Genomic DNA, 17,502 nt, shown 5'->3' on the forward strand with positions numbered 1-17,502 from the left:
GCAGTGGCTATTTGGTTTAGAGGGAACATTGGCTAAATCAGCTTGAGCCCAGGTCTTGCTACATTTGAACACAGACTACTTCAGTATCTGAGGAGTTGAGAATGGTTGCACAATGTTCGGCGTTGTTGAATATCCCCACTTCTGCCCTTGTGATGGAGGGAAGGTCATTGATGAAGCAGTTGAAGATGGTTGGGCCTAGGACATTACCCTGAGGAACTCCTCGAGTTGAGATGACTGACCAGATCTTCCTATTTCCTATGACTCGAACCAGTGGAGAGATTTCTTGTGCACCTGTTCAACTTTAATCCAGTTGTACAAGAATTCATCTGGCATACTTGGTTGAATGCTATCAAGAACAATCACTCTCCCCTCAGACTACATAATTTAGATCTTGTCCGTTAGTTGTGGGATCACCCATCTCTGTCTATAGAATGAACCTTTGACTGTTTTGAATGCTTGAAATCCTAAAGTGTAGTTCTGCTGGTTTAAGGTCTCCATTTTAGTTAGAGTAGGGTTAGGGTTAGGTTGACATGCTGTCCTGCCTCATTGAATCAGAGTTGGTCTCATTGCCTAATGGTAATGGTGGAATGAGGGATTTTGCAGGTCGCAATGTAATAGATTGTGATGGAATATATTTCTGTCAATGGCCTCATGGGTACTCAGTTACGGATTGCTGGAGTTGTCTGCCATCTTCTCCCATTCAGACCAGTGATGATGCTGTACAAACTATTTAAATTATGTGGCCCATTTAGAAAGGTGTCTCACCAATATAGTTGCACAAATGTGTTTGAGGCTTTTCACTGGTTCCCCCTCCCCTAATGTTAGTATAGTTTTAAAACATGGTAAAACCATCCCGAATTGTAACAAGTCCAAACATTCAGTGGGTGTAAATATGATTTGGATGTGCAATAAAGTCAGATTTTGAGGAGTGTCCATTTTATCAACAGAAGTATTGCAGGCAGTCTTCTCTTTAGATGCTGAACACAAATCTTCAGGTCTGTTTTATTGCCAGTTATGGTGTGAATGATGATGAAGATCACATTTTGGTTTGTGTGTACTTGAAGTGAGGCAGGTTGCCAGGAACAAATAGCATGTTGAACCCAGGGCTAGAAGTCTGAATGGGCATTTGCATCAGTCTGTAATAGTTAAGTGTTTGGGTGCTGAACGATAGCTCATTACGTTTGTAAACCACCTTTTCTCTCTCTTCAACTTTGCACATTGTGCTGTATTATTTATTCACATGACTGCCTTGATCTCCGCTTTCGGAGATGCCGGTGTTGGACTGGGGTGTACAAAGTTAAAAATCACACAACACCAGGTTATAGTCCAACAGGTTTAATTGGAAGCACACTAGCTTTCGGAGCAACGCTCCTTCATCATGTGATATCACCTGATGAAGGAGTATCGCTCCGAAAGCTAGTGTGCTTCCAATTAAACCTGTTATCTATAATCTGGTGTTGTGTGATTTTTAACTTTGATCTCCGCTATGCTCATAAGATATGATAGCAGAATTAGGCCATTTGGCCGATCAAGTCTGCTCTGCCATTCGAACATGGCTGATATGCTTCTCACCCCCATTTTCTTCCCTTCTCTCTATATCCCTTCACCCCATTAACAATTAAAAATTGGTCTAATTGTTCTTTAAATTTACTCACTGTCCCAGCACCCACCGCACCTTTGGGGTAGCGAATTCACAGATTCACAACCCTTTGGGAGAAGTGGTTTCTCCTCAACTTTGTTTTAAGTTTCCTATCCCTTACCCTAAGACTATGATCTTTCGTCCCAGAATGCCCCACAAGAAGAAGCATCTACTCCATGTCTATTTTATCTGCATCTTTTATCATTGTGAATACCTTAATTTGATCTCCCCTTACTCTTCTAAATTCCAGAGAGTATAGGCCTAAACTATTCAATCTCTCTTGTTACGACAAACCTTTCCTCTCTGGGATCAATCTAGAGAACCTCCTCTGAACTGCTTCCAATGCTATCACATCTTTTGTCAAATAATGGGACCAGAACTCTGCACAGTACTCCAGGTGTGGTCTCACCAATACCTTGTATAGTTGCGACAATATTTCCTTACCTTTATGTTCTATGCTATAAAAAACCAACATTCCATTCGCTTTCCTTATTACCTGCTGTGCCTGCACGCTAATTTTCTGTGATTCATGAACTATGGCTATCACAAAGTATCTTATGTCAAGTGTGTTCAGTGCCCTTTGCTTTCCATTTGAATCCCGCTGCTTTTCTCCCAAACTGGAGACCAAATTACTGTCTCATTGCCGAGCTAAGGTGGAACAAAAGACTACCCAAGAGGAGCTGTCAGTGGAAAGTCGGATGGCATCATCTGTCAGGTGAGGCAGTGGTGTAGTGCTAATATTACAGGACGAGTAATTCAGAAGCCCAGGCTAATGTTCTGGCGATATGGGTTTGAATCCCACCAGATAGCAATTAGAATTCCAAACAAAACCTAGCCTAATGGTGGTGATGTAATTATTACCAATTGACGTGGTGACTTCAGTGTCATTTAGGGAAGGAGACTGGCGTCCTAACCTGGTCTGGCCAACGTGACACCAGAATCACAGGAGTGAGGTTGACTCTGGACAATTAGGGATTGGCAGCAAGTGCTGGCCTAGTCATAGAGAGACACCTGCATCTCGTGAATGGATTAAAAAAGATAATTATGTTCGGATTTAAGGGACCATCTCTTAAATAAAGCTGCTAATCCGATGAGCTGCTTGACAAACTGCACAAAGAGTGGGCCTTCATCACTAGTTTTGAACATGCATTGTTTGATTAATTACACTTGCTGGAGCAGTTTTGAAATATGTGACACAATAAACCGATTTCAGACTGGAAAACACAGCCAATTATCCTTTCAGTTTATCAGTCTCTCAATACAATTTTTGTTTTGGGACTTAAGATTACCAATTGTCGGATTAGCTGTAAAGGATAAGTGACGAGCTCAGTTTCTGGTCATGTGTTTGGTGGCATTTTTTTTAAAGTTCTTTTGTGGGATGTGAGCATCGCAGACGAGCCCAGCATTTATTGCCTGTCCTTAATTGCCCTAGAGAAGGTGGTGGGAGCTATCTTTTTGAACCACTACAGTCCTCGGATGTAGGTACATGTGCGGTCATGGTAGGAGCAAAAATCAAGAGTTTTGACCCAGTGAGAGTGAAGCAACGGCGATTATAGTTCCATGTCGGGATGCTGTGAGAGTCTGAATGAACCTTGCAGATGATGGTTCTCCCATGCATCTTCGGCCTTCTGCTAAATACCAGAGGCTGTAAATTTGGAAAGTGTGGTCAAAGGAGCCTTGGTTTGTTGTGTATCTTGTATGTAGTACACGCTGCCGCTACTGTGCATCAGCGGTGGAGGGAATGACTGTTGAAGGTGATGCTGACCAAATGTCCCAGATGATGTTGAGGCTTCTCATGTTGAAATTGCACTGATGTAGCAGGTGAAGATTATTCCATCACACTCCCAATCAATTATCCGTCTAAACTGCACACCATCTGAGGATTTGTGCTCATCAATCATTGTGTTGACGCATCCTCCAAGATCGGAATTTGTTACCTCTGAAGTTGGCACAGAAGGCAAAGAAAACAATTGGGGGAACATAGAACATGATTTGTCTCGTGTTTGGTGAACAGTCTTTGTTGCAGGCAGGTGGTGATTTACTGCAGAATTCTGGCCTCTCGTGTAGTTACAGGATTTATCTGCTTGATCCGGTTCAGACTCTGCTCCATGGTTACTCCCAGGCCATTGATCATGGAGGGTTTCAGTGCTGAAGCCATTGAATATCAAGGGGAGATGGTTGGTTTCTCTCTTTGGAAATACTCATCTAACATTCAGAGGGTGTTAAATAATTGGAAGCTGAAATTCACCCTGCATGTCAGAGAGGTGTTGCCACTTAACTCCGTTCTAAGATGTTTCACCAATGCGTGTGTGGCACTTGTTTTAAACAGAAATCGTTTAAAAGAGCTAATCACTTAGTGTCATCTGTTCTGGGGCCAGAGTTTCTGGGCAGTTGGCAGCAAATGAAGGCCCAGGCCCCTTGGAAGCAGCAGGCGTTTCACTGCCACCGTGTGCTGTGAATAAATGTATCATGTTTTAAAACAAGTCCACAGCCATGTCTGTCAATATATAGGGGGGAGAAAAACTACTCAACAGAGAGGATAATGTATGTTTTTGTGGAAAGAAAGGGAGTGCAGTCACTAAGGTGTGGATTTGCAAAGAGCAGTGTATCTGCAGAAAATTGATACCTTGCAGCTTTGAATGGATATCGATGCTCTTCTGCAGCGGGATTATATAAAATCCAAAATAATATTGTGCACTTTGATTAAGCAGTATATTTTCCAACATACTTTAACCAACCCAATGGCTAATATTACTAAAAAACTTCCTGTCACACTGTTAATAGTGAGTCAGAGAATGCAGTGCATTGTAAGGTCAGAAAGATTATACCATGCAAAATGTAGGTGTGTTCTTTCAGGGCAGCAGGGTTAATGACTGTCGTGGAAACTTTGGGTTCGTATGGAGGTTAATGTAAGAGATCCAGGCGTCTGGTGTTCTGTACTTTTTCTTTAGAGGTGAGTGAGGCGTAATTGTTTGTGATAGTGCAGTACGGCAGACCGGAAACACTGTTTTGCCAGGTCTTCCATGATATTCCTTGGGACATCCTGGTTACAAATGTGAGTGTCCAGTGCAGTGAACAGTAGGAATGGGTTCATTGGAAACTTGGTATTCTGACAGGAAACTGAAGGAATGAAGTTGACTACCATCTCCCCGCTCACTTCCAAACCCCTCATTATAGATATTTTCCAATTAACCTGTTCAGAGATATTACTACACATCTCAGGAGTGGTGGGACTTAAACCCACGCCTCCTGGCTCAGACTTCGGGGTACTACCACTGCACCACCAGAGTTGTTCCTCCCATTTTAAACCCTATTCAATTTGAATCCTCACACATTGGAATGGAACCTTAGTTTATCATCTTGTGTTTTCAACAGACTTGGCTGAGAATGTGTCTTTGTAGACTCACCCATTTGGGAACAGTGGCCTATCGGTTGCAAAAATTTGGGGTTTCTCAAATCTCTGAATGTGCTCAGCGACATCAGCTGGCAGATTTCACTGGGGATTATGGTGGGCTTTAAAGGGCCCTAGGATGGGCTGGGAACTTGCTCAGTAATGCCCCCTTGATTTAGCAGGTCAGAATGATGATGAGTGCCAATCGGAATTTGATGGGCTTTGGCAAATTGGAAAGAGACCTTGGCTTCCAGCCGCCAACATAGCCACCACCATCATTCCCGTGCCCACCCCATCACACACAAACACAAAAAATGTTGGATCAATATAGCAATCTCAATAAAATAAAGTTAGCCAGTGATTAACCATCGACTGAAATTTCTAAACAGTTTGCTGACCTCTCGTTGACCTCTGCAATTTATAACCAGCTACAGTTAGCAGAACATACACAAGGAGTAATTGAACCTTAAGTGCACCGGTCTGATGATTGACTAAACAGAGCAGCCAGACTTTAGATTGGAGACTGTCTATGAACAACATGATTGGGGATCTGCTAGAATTGATGTGAATGTTGTATCCACACACTTGTTTCTGTCACACTTTGATCATTTTCCACCTGATTATGTCAATATGGTATTTGAGCCAATTGTCTTAACAGAGGATTTTTGAACAAGTGCATTGTACTGAAATAACGCACTCCGTTGCATGCCAGTTTGGTAAATCAGTGCACTTCTGTTGCATCAGAAACTTGGTCCACATGCCATCTTAATTCTGTGCTTCAAGCTTTTAAGTGTACCTATTTAAACAAGCAAATCTTACGTTTCGGTTTCACAACCCTATTCATTTATGGCCACAGTCTACATGTAGAGGCAGAATTTTTTTTCGCATGCCTGAGATAACTCTCAGCATTTGCTGGACAAGATACAATATGGATAGTAGCCCAGCTCCTTCTCGCTGGGAATTTAAAACTGGGCCATAACAATCTCGCATGCTGTTTGTAAATACTCCCTCCCAAATGTGCTTTTTTTTCCCCCCTTTTTGAGGAGGAGAATTCATAATGTTGAGATTCACCAGTAACAAGGGCTGTAGTGAACTACCACGAAAATTTAACTTTCCCTTGGCCATCTTTCCTCCCAAAATTAAATTTTAGCCCAACCTTTTAAATATTGTACAGCATCTTGTGTAGCAGAATTCCTCGAAGCGGGGTGGGGTTTCTGATTGGAGAGTCTGGGTAGATAGGGGGCAAAGTACCAGTTGAAAATGTGGGGGATTGATGGAGAGAGCGAGGAGATTTCCTGTGACAATCTCCCTGCTTTAGAAGGACTGTAATGCTGAACTTTTTAAACTTATTTCTCTACTTTTCTAATTTATACCTCAAATTTTGTGCCTAGTTATCTTAGTATGTAGCTTTATAAGGACTGTAAGACTGATGTTCTAACTTTATTTTTTTCATTTTTCAAATTTTACCTAAGTAAAAACAAGGACTGCAGATGCTGGAAACCAGCGTCTAGATTAAAGTGGTGCTGGAAAAGTACAGCAGTTCAGGCAGCATCCGAGGAGCAGGAAAATTGACGTTTCGGGCAAAAGCCCTTCATCAGGAATAGAGGCAGAGTGCCTGAAGGGTGGAGAGATAAATGAGAGGATTTTCCTGCTCCTCAGATGCTGCCTCTACCCTTTTACCTAGGATGGCGCGAGAAGTTGCAACTTTGTACACTTTTCATTTACTCATGTATCCCTGTACTTGAGTATTTGTGACAATAAACCTAATTCTAATTCTTTCAAGAACAGTTTGCATTTTTGTAACACCTTGGGATATGCAGTTAGGTTATGGTCAGTAGAACTTTGGTTGAGATCAGGTTTATAGAGAGTGGGATGAGCAGAAATTGTGATTTTTTTAAAAAATTTCTATTAGAAGCAAAAATGGGCAATGGCTGGAGAAACTCAGCAGCTCTGGCAGCATCGGTGGATATAGAAATGGTTGATGTATTGAGTCCAATATGACTACTTCAGAAATGAAGATGGGTCACAGGACTTGAAATGTTAACTGTTTCTCTCTCACAGATGCTGCCAGACCTGCTGAGTTTCCCAGCCATTGTTCGTGTTTGTTTCTGACTTAATAAACTGCTGGCCAGTCTTCCATGGAATTTCTCAGAGACTCTTTGTTGTCAGCTGATGTAGAGATTAGAGAGGTCAGCCAGGGAGATCATTCATACCAGTGTTCACTTTCATTATGAATCCATTGATAGGTTGAATTATAGTGTGAAAAGTTTACATAGGTGTTCTCCATCATGGATGCTAGCGTGGGGAGTTTGAAAGTTGTTACTGAGAGTCACGTTGTCGGTGTAATTGGGATTCTAACACTGCAGAGACGTTGTGACAAATAACTTTTGATGTACATAAATGTGTGGTCATCCACTTTGGAATCAATGGGTACATACTGGGTTTTTTCAAAAATGTCAAAAAAGCTTAAAAATGAAAGCCCAAAGAGACTTTTTCTTGGGAGGGATGCATGCTCCATGTACATCATTTATTGGCATTTTAATAATCAGTTACTGAAAATGCTGTAGCAAAAGCTGGCCATTTTTATTTAGAAGAAAACTGGTTATAAAGGGGTAGGCAAACTCGTGGAGTATTGAGAGCTGTTCTGGACACCCCTCCTTAGGAAGGAAATATTGGTCCTTTTTTAGTTGGGGTAAGAGACACGATGAGTAGACATATCTAAAGTCTAAGAGTGAAATTATACAAACTAAGAATGGCATTGTTGGACTTATGAAGGTTCAGCAGCTATCAAGGGGAACAAGTTGTGTCGATAGACAGAAACTATTTCCATTAGTCAGGGTGTCTATGACTCCAGGACATTGTTGAAACATTAGTGGCTGATCTTCTTTCAGGAGTGAAATTTGTAAACGTTTCCACACATAAATACAACAGAAGTCTGAAATTCTTTCCCCAAACAGCAGTTGATGCTCAGTCAGTTGTTTAAATTTGAAGTTGAGATTTGATATGGGACAAGGGCAGCGATGGATTTAGGTTGCAGATTCGCCGTGACCTCATTGAATGCTGCAGCAGCCTCAATGGGTCAAATAGCCAACTCCTGTGACTGTGTTGCTCTGAAATGTGGACAATATTGTAATCAAACTAATGAATCATCAGCAATGATTTTGCAATCCGTATAATGTTATTGTGCTGTTAAAAGCATGTCCAAATAAAGATTTTGACTGTGTCACTTGTATTTTCCAACACCTCGTTGCAGTACTACTCTGCGTACTTCAAGAATAGGCCAGTTTCAAAGGGATTTTTGATGCCTCCTAACTTCCTGAATTGAACAATACAATCAGTAAGCAAACTATGGGTGTGTTATTACTGTTGCAATGATTTTATGCTTTTCCACTTATTCCACGAATTTGAGAACATTCATAACAAATGCAATTAATTTTTTTTCCCAGCTAGTTTCCTGTTGTTGAATTCTTGCTTCTAATTATTCATTAGACAGTCTTTGAGAAAATAGCTCAATTTGTACTCAGCTGGAAAATTCTGGCTCAATCCAATTGTTGCTTAAGAGAAGGTTGAATTCTGTTTAAACATTGCCTTAAAAACTCTAGTCATTTCTTTGCACAGCAGTTACCTTCTCAATGTGAAAGCATTTCTAGTTTACGCAGTAAATTAACATAATAGCCTTATTGTATTTTACTAATATATTTTTATATTCTGAATGCTTTTCCTTATCTTCAAGCCTGAATAAAGGCTATGATGATGACTGTGATTAATAGCATTCAGGTTAGCTTGCTGAGAACAATTGTTCACCCAGATCTGTCGAAATGTGTCACAAGTGCGTCAAACTATTTATTTCAAATCATGTTTCCCTCTTTCAGAATTGGTACAGTAATTGCATTTGCAAGGAGTACATGTAATAAATTATTGCGTTCAGTTTCAAGAATAGATGCCCAGTAATTTGTAAAATGCTATCTGTTTCATTGCCTTAGGTCAAAAAAGAAGTTATGAAAAGCTGTTTGCGTCATTACTTTTGTATCGTGTAAGAGAGGAAAGATATTGCAAAATGGGCTTATTTATCTCTGCAGCGCACTAAAAATAACAGGAGTCCAGTTTAAAAATAGGAACATTCGAGGAACCGGAACAGACCTTTCGGTCCCTCAAATCTATTCTGCCCTTTTAGATTGTGTCATAACTGCATCCACTCACTTTTTGGTTTAATTTCCCTTCCTGAATAAAAACCTGTCAATCTCCGTTTTCAATTGTTCCTGGTCTCCACAGCTTTTTGGAAGCGAGAGTTCCTGATTTCCACCATCCCAAGTTTCTGATTTTACCCGTGAACGATCTCGCTCAAATCTGAAGGTTATGCTCCTTTTGTGTTGTACTCCCCCACCAGAGGAAACTGTATCTCTTTCTCTGGCCTCCTCTATCTTGTTAATCATCTTTAAACACCTCAATTAACTTGCCACCCCTTCAGTTAAACTCCAAACTGCAGGTTTAAAAAAACTTAGAAATGCTGCTGCCAAGATGTGCATTCAAGTCTAAAATTAGTAATTTGACTGGGGGAGGTAAGCAAAAGAGTACATTTACTGAAAAGGATAACTAGTTCTGTACAATCAATGTTTAATGCTGCAGCTATTTTAGTTTTTAACATGCTTTCATGGGAGTGAAAAGATGCTATAATGACCTGCTTTAGTTGCTCTTGTGAGGGTATTTAAGACTTCCAATTTTCATTCTTGCTGATCTGATGCTGGGTTTATCTTTGGGCCAGTGCCCAGATAGGGTGAGAAGGTGGATATAATCATCCTGTCTACTCACTGTCCGAGGGGTTGGGATCTCTCGGAATGCACACAATTTTGTTTCTTTCCAGATATTGATCTCACAACAATACACTGATTCGGGGTCTTTTTAGGGGTTGGTGACATTGAAAATTTTTGTTTTTGCAGAAAATGTACTTTATTAATCAAATTTCTAATATTATATAACCTTTGTGCCTTGAAAATAAGGGTGCAGTCAAATTCAATGCATCTCCACACGTTATGCTCCACCCTTGGTCTCTCATATGTCCTACTGTGGAAATGTATATTCTTAAAATCAAGAATATCGCTCAAGGTCTGTAAATTGAAAATTTTAGAGAAACCTATCTGGTCCTACTCAGAACCATGGTGCAAATGTAGACTGGCTCTGGCTTCACATCAGCATGAGATAACTTAGCATTTTGAGTTAGAATGGTAATTTATTGTCAAGTGTATTTTTACAAAAAAATTAGTGAAAAGTTTTATAATTTGCCATACCATAGTGCTTAAATTAATGACAAGACATCATAAATAAGAAGAAAAGTAAAAGTTCATCACAGTTCAATTAGTGTGCATTGCACTGGAGAACCAGGCTGAGACCTCCACGTCAAGGCTAGACCTCCACGCTGGGCTGCTGGAATGCCAGGAAGCAACTGAAGAAAACCTCCATGACAGGATGCGACCGCCAGGCCTATACCTCCATTCTGGACCTTTGGAAGTCACCTCGTCGCTGGGCCTGGGCCGTGAGAAGACACCTTTCACCAAGGTCTTTTAAAAGAAGGTAAGCTACCACAATAAATGGGAACACATGCTTTTTTTAAAAAAAAAGCAAAGAAAAAAACTAATGCAGGCAGAATATCCAGGCTAAGGAGCCTGCAGTTTGCGCTGCTACTTTGCCAGCGTCTTGGGGGAGAAAAAGAGGACAGAATTGTCAACCCATCAAAATTGACTTGAGGTCCTATTCATTCATAGTACGGTAACATGCATTTTTTGGGTCTTTTTGAGAACTGTGTTCAGCTGATTCTGTTTCCTTGCAGCACCTGTCACTCCCAAGCCCTATCGTTGGAGGCTGTGCCTTCACCACCTGGGCCTCACTCTCTCTGTTACTCCCACCCTCAGCCTCTCCAGCTCATTGTTGAACCTTTTGACGTCTATCTCTTTGACCAAGCTTTATCAGCCCCAGTCACCTCACCCTTTGGGTTTATTGTTAGTTTTTAATCTGATCTTAGCATTTGAGGAAGCCTCTCAGGGTGTTTCACTACATTAAAGATGGTTATATGAATGAAAGCAAGTGGAGCTGTAGTGATATTGTCCCTGGACCAGTAATCTGAAGAACCATGCTAATGTTCTGGGGGATTTGGGAGATAATGAAATTTGAATTCAAATAAAAAAAAATTAGTATTAAAAAGCTACTCTAATGAAGACAGTGTAACCATTTTTGGTTGTTATAAAAACCCATCTAGTTCATTTATATCCTTACTTTTAGGTAACAGAATCTGACAGCTTCCCCTGGCCTGGCCTACATGTGACTCCAGACCCACAGCAATGTGGTTGACTCTTAACTGTCCCCTGAGATGGCATAACTTGGTCATCTGTAATTCAGACAGACAGCAAATGCTAGTCTTGCCAATGATGCACAAATTTCATGTAAGAATTAAATAAGTCACTGTTCATATCCCTACCTGAGCCGTTCTTTACACAAACCTTATCACCTTCCGTCCATTATAAATTCAGAAGTGAGGATATTCACTAATGTTTGCACAGTGTTCAGCACTGTTTGCAACTCCTCATGTACTGAAGCAGTCCATGTCTAAATATAAGAAGATTTGGACAATGTACAAGCATAGGCTGAAAGTGAGTAAACAGCATTCGTGCCACAGTACCAGGCAATGGCTATTTCCAGTAAGAGGAAAACTTGCTAGAGTCCGTTGACATTCAATTTTTTGTCACTGAATCCCCCTCTATCAACATCTTGGGAGTTACCATTGATCACAAACTGAGCTGGACTTGCCATTTTAAAATTGTGAATGCAAGAGGCTAGGAATAATGTGGCATGTAACTCTCCTCCAGACTCCTTTTAAACTCTAGCACAAGTCAGAGTGCAGTGGAAAACTCTGTACTTGCCTGGATGGGTGCAGAACAAAGCAGCCACTTGATTGGCACCACATCCACAAATATTCCCTCCCTCCACAACCAACGCTCAGTATTAGCAGTGTGTATTATCCACAGGATGTAATATTTCAAGGCTCCTTAGCATCTTCCAAACTCACAGACACTCCTAACCAGATGGCCAAGGGCAGCAGATACATGGAAATACCACCACCTGCAGGACCCCCTCCAAGCCACTCACCATGCTGACTTGGAAGCATCACCGTTCCTTCAGTGTCACTGGATCAAAATCCTGGAATTCCTTCCCTAGTGGTATAGTGGGTATACACCAAATAGATTGATGTGGTCCAAGATGGCAGCTCTGCACCACTTCTCAAAGGCGACTAAGGATGGGCGATAAAGACTTTATAAAGCTCTCGTTAGGCCCAACTTAAAATACTGTGTCCAATTTTGGGCTCCACACCTCAGGAAGGACATACTGGCACTGGAGTGTGTCCAGCGGAGATTCACACGGATGATCTCTGGAATTGTAGGCCTAACGGCTGAGGATCCTGGGATTGTATTCATTAGAGTTTAGAAGGTTGAGGGGCCATCTAATAGAAACTTATAAGATAATGCATGGCTTAGAAAGGGTGGACGCTGGAAAGTTGTTTCCGTTAGGTGGGGAGACTAAGACTCCTGGGCATAGCCTTAAATTTAGAGGGGGTCAATTTAGAACGGAAATGAGAGGACATTTCTTCAGCCAGAGAGGGCGGGCCTGTGGAATTCATTGCCACAGAGTGCAATGGAGGCCAGGATGTTGGGTGTCTTCAAGGCAGAGATTGATAAATTCTTGATCTCACAAGGAATTAAGGGCTACCGGGAGAGTACGGGTAAGTGGAATTGAAACACCCATCAGCCACGATTAAATGGCGGAGTGGACTCGATGGGCCGAATGCCATTGCTTCCACTCCTATGTCTTATGGTCTTATAAATGTTGGCTGAGTTGGTGACACTCTCATCTTATGAATGAACAAAAAAAGACTGTCTTGATGCAACCTCACCATAATAACTTGTCCTCCACTTTATGCACAGATTTCCCAATGTATAGGTGTGACTCTGTTGCATTAGTACTCACCACTTGGATGACAATGGCCTCTGACTTCATTTTTGCCTGCCAGACATCTAGAATGGGGAAACGTTTTATCTCCTATCCGTTTGGTTCAAGTGAAACCTATTTCTGAAGTGAGGCGGAGTTACTGTGCAAACCCACAAACTCGCTGGAAACCTAAAGAAATGAAACTGATGTCATACTCACTTTATTGTGACACTGACTCAGAAATTTCCCTCAATGATAAAATCATTGCCCAACATCCTTGGTATACCAGAAAATCAGCTAAACTATGTTGGAATGCATTTGAATATCAGAATTATAGTGTGTTGTTTTTATCATGTAAACGCTCGCATTACTGGAAGTGTTTTTAATTGTGGCTAATTTGCACGGACATTCTGAAATAAATATCACTGTATCTTAATTGAATCATATTAAAGAGGGCTGGATTATGTTGTCACTTTGAGAACCAATTGGAAACTGCTGGGGGGAGAAAAAGCCTGGACTAATTATGCCGTCTCTATAGTTTTTCCCTTTGCAAGCTGAAACAGGAAACCAGTAAATCTTCCAGTCTTCTGATTCAAAAGTAATTTGGAAATGAAACCTATTATTCTTTTTCTGTTTTGAAGTTGCCATCTCAGTTTACAAGAAAATAATAAGTGATTGGGCAATGCATTTGTTTCCAGTTGAATAGTTAAGATCCCAGAGATGCAATCAATTTTATCTTGGACGGAAACTTAAAAATTTCTGCTTCCAGACTGGGCTATAGTCCCCTCATCTACACGGGTCTGATATTGCTGCCTTTTTTTTTGTTTCATTCCCTCAATGATTGATAGCACTTGTAGTGGGTATCCTATGTGCTTGGAACAAGCTTGTTGTTGAGCAGAATGGAATGAACAGTGATTAATCTGTTAACTCTGTTTGGCGCAGTGCCCTTTTGACTTTTGTTGTTTTGCAAGGGTACTCTTTGACTCAGAAGTTTTATTGGTAATATATACACAAGAACCGCAGCTTTTTTTTTTAATGTGAAGGGAAAGGACAGGCAAAATTAAAGAGATAAACTTGACCCTTTTAGAGCTGGCGAGGGAGAGGAAACAAAAATATCGCTTTCAAGAAGCCGTGGAAAGTGGTGATTATTTTTGGAGCAACTTTTATTCTGCCCATGAACAGGCTTGTTTTAAATTTGTTTTGTATGCAGTCTGTGTGCCATGATTCTCTATTTGCTGACATGCCGAAAATTTACATGTTCCTTTATCCATTATGAAACACTGAATCTGTTCATGTGTAGTTAGTTTCCTCATGACTGCAACTTGGCACAGTGCCAGCAATCTGAGGCTGCATGATGTAAATTGTGAGCTGGGGCATAAAAAATGCATTTGTAGTTGGAAAAGTGTAAACAGATTGGAAAATTAAGTAAAACAAGCGAGTGATTAATTGTCTTCAGATTTCCCTCTGCAAATTGTTTTTTTTTCCCTCTGGTCTCCCTAATGAACCCATCAGTACGTTTCAAAGTACTTGTTATAATATTTTATTCCTTGAGCTGAATAATAGTTTCACTGATAGACTATGAAACAATATGTGCTTCTCCCAGGGTGACCTTTTAGGAAATGAATAGTTTTATTGTCTGCCCTCTTTCTGTGACTGAAACAACAGTGTGGTTTATTAATATGACTCATGGTACAAATGAAATGGGCCTCAAAAGACTTTATTTGTTTTTATCTTTTCTTATCAGTTGTTTTGCAGTCATGTTCCTGCTTTTCTGATAAGCTGCCTAGTGTGGTATTTTGATTAACTATGCTGCTTATATGTGTGGTGTTTTGAGTGGGGTTTTCACCAGTGCAGTGCAGATAGAGAGCGAAATGTGGCTCGTTTGGTGGTGTCGGACTTCTCCCAGGTGCGTATTCGGAAAGTGACCTCTCTCTTTAACATGCGTGCTTGTCTGTAAAGTGAGTGCACACACACTAGCTCTTCTGCTGTCGTTACTTACCTTCTCTCATCACGCTGAAGACACAAGGAGTGTAGAGCAGTTTCAGAAGAGGACACGTTGGAGCTAAATCTCTTGATGCCAGGATTTATCCGGGTATGTTTGCCGCACGAATGCCCTCTGAAGCACGAGCAGCCAGTCTTGGGGTTTGAAGTTTCTGAGATGGGTAAATTCTTTTGCTCAAAAAGAAACAAGTGAGCTAGAGGAGTGAAGATGTGTGCTCCTCAACTGCTGTGCTGTGTTTACACGTGTAAATGTAAAACCACTATGGTTTTAAAATTGGCAATGTGATTGTTAGGAATTCTGCCCTTAAACAAGGGTGTGATTTTTATTTTCCCATCTTTGCTCATCTGCTGCATGCACGTGCTCGGTCCTATCTCAAGCAGCAGTGATTGAGAGGTGGTAGATTGTGGTTTCATTAGATTAGATTATATTACATTACAGTGTGGAAACAGGCCCTTCGGCCCAACAAATCCACACCGACCCGCCGAAGCGCAACCCACCCAGACCCCTACATTTACCCCTTACCTAACACTACGGGCAATTTAGCATGGCCAATTCACCTGACCTGCACATCTTTGGACTGTGGGAGGAAACCGGAGCACCCGGAGGAAACCCACGCAGACACGGGGAGAACGTGCAAACTCCACACAGTCAGTCGCCTGAGGCGGGAATTGAACCCGGGTCTCTGGCGCTGTGAGGCAGCAGTGCTAACCACTGTGCCACTGTGCCGCCCACAAATGCTGGGTTCTGCCAGTATTGCAATTCAACTGGCCACAAGGGGGTGTATGAGGCTCGCCCTGGTGTGTTACCCTAGCACAGAGCAGGGCAGCAGTGGGGTGGGAGTTGGTAGAGGTTTGAAATTGGTCTTTTGTGATGCAGGTCTTAAGCTTGCAATTCAATCTGCTAAACTTTACTGTCAACAGGGTGTTCCCTCCCAGTAGTGTTGCAGAGGGGGTCACAGTTCAGAAATAGGGGTCACCATTCATCATTGTTTCTCTCCTCAGCACCCCTCAGGTATGGTGCTGAGGGGTGCTCTTCCCCAGCAAGAGGTGGAGGCCGATTATTGAACATTTCGAAGGCAGGAGTGACTCTTGACTAATGTTGTAGGTAGCCCTGTATGGGGTGGATGGGGCAGATCAAAACCCACATCAGATACTGAAGCGCAAAACTAAGGCTGTCACTCCAGTGCACTACTGAGGGAGTGCTGCAATGGCAGCAGTTGCGCTCAGGGAAATCTGTCATTGGGGCGTAAGTGCTAAAGCAGGGGTGAGGATCAGTGCCGAGGGAGCACTGTGCCTTTGGAGGGTCAGTGCCAAGGGAGCACCGTGTGCCCAGAGGGTCAGTATAGGGTTAGCTTTTCCAATGCTCAACATGAGTCTGGTTCAAGGTTCGTTTCTCTGCTCCCATTCCTGCTGCCTATAGCTGGCTTACTGTTTCTTGTGATTCCTCTTCCCTCCCCTCTCCACCCTCCCTCCATTCCTCCTCGTCTGTCGTTCTCTCTCCCCCCCCCCCCCCCCCCAATTTCCTACTGGAGTCTCCAGCATAATCTGGCATTCTGATCCTAATGTCATCAAAGTGACCACCAGATAGCATTACCAAGTCTTGTTGGATATTGAACCGCCTGGAGTGTTTCCGGGACTCAGCAGCTCTATGCAAGAGGGATGTTAGCCCAGATTGAGGGATCTCGATAAAAACCAAAAGAACTGTGAATGCTGTAAATCAGCAACAAAAACAGAAGTTGCTTGAAAAATTCAGCGAGTCTGGCAGCATTTGTGAACAGAAAACAAAGTTAACGTTTCGGGTCTGGTGACTGGGATGAGGAGGAATTTCTTCACTCAGTTGTAAATGTATTCAGTTCTCTGCCCAGGAGATCTGCTGTTGCTCAATTATTCAGCATGTTCATGATGGACTTTGATTCCTTGATGCTAAAAAAAATTAGCATAAATGGGGATGATGTGAGGAAAACGGTGTTGAGGTAGAAGATTGATGGGCTGGATGGCCTACATGTGGTTTGATGACATGTGCTGGAGGATTCAGTCACATGATAATTGAGATAACACTTGACTCTCAGTGCAGTTTCTCAATGATATTGCTGTCACTGAAAACATGGGCTTTCCAGTAGCTGGGTCTTCCTTTTTAAAGATGGGCTTTCCCTTGAATTGAACAGTCTTTTCTGTTGTGTGGCTGCCAGCAGCTAGTAGGAGATCAGATTTGGCTGTTTCCTACCACGTTCTAAGATGGGAGCCTTTGGACAGTATAGAGAAATTGAGGTGCAAGAGCAGCTGCTGAGCAGTATGTGCCAAATTATGTGATGGCCCAATGCTTTGGGAGATTTGCAAAACATTTCATTTTCAAGTCGGGCAACAGCATGTCTCAAAGTAGATTAAAGGTCATGCCCGTGCATCATTCTTGCACCAGGTCCCTCACACCCCTTGCTATTGGGCATTGGCTTAAGGTCTGTTTCGCTTAATTTACAACATCCACAAACTTCAAGCAGCG

The 17,502-nt window shown here is 41.9% G+C and overlaps 1 protein-coding gene and 1 long non-coding RNA gene across 3 annotated transcripts in view; one reads left to right on the forward strand and one right to left on the reverse strand.

Moving 5' to 3' along the window:
• The window catches only part of LOC148145998 (uncharacterized), an 83,181-nt gene extending 70,102 nt beyond the window's left edge, over positions 1–13,079 (reverse strand). Inside the window, exon 1 of the long non-coding RNA XR_015760964.1 lies at positions 13,044–13,079. This is a non-coding gene — a long non-coding RNA (uncharacterized LOC148145998). The remainder of the gene's footprint in view (positions 1–13,043) is intronic.
• The window catches only part of arid5b (AT-rich interaction domain 5B), a 126,909-nt gene that overhangs the window by 12,752 nt on the left and 96,655 nt on the right, over positions 1–17,502 (forward strand). The gene's annotated exons all lie outside the window — the stretch shown is intronic.

The sequence above is a fragment of the Chiloscyllium plagiosum genome, unplaced genomic scaffold (assembly GCF_037043375.1).
Source record: "Chiloscyllium plagiosum isolate Xiang-an unplaced genomic scaffold, Cpla_swu_hap1 HiC_scaffold_22, whole genome shotgun sequence".
In the NCBI taxonomy this organism is placed as follows: Eukaryota; Metazoa; Chordata; class Chondrichthyes; order Orectolobiformes; family Hemiscylliidae; genus Chiloscyllium; species Chiloscyllium plagiosum.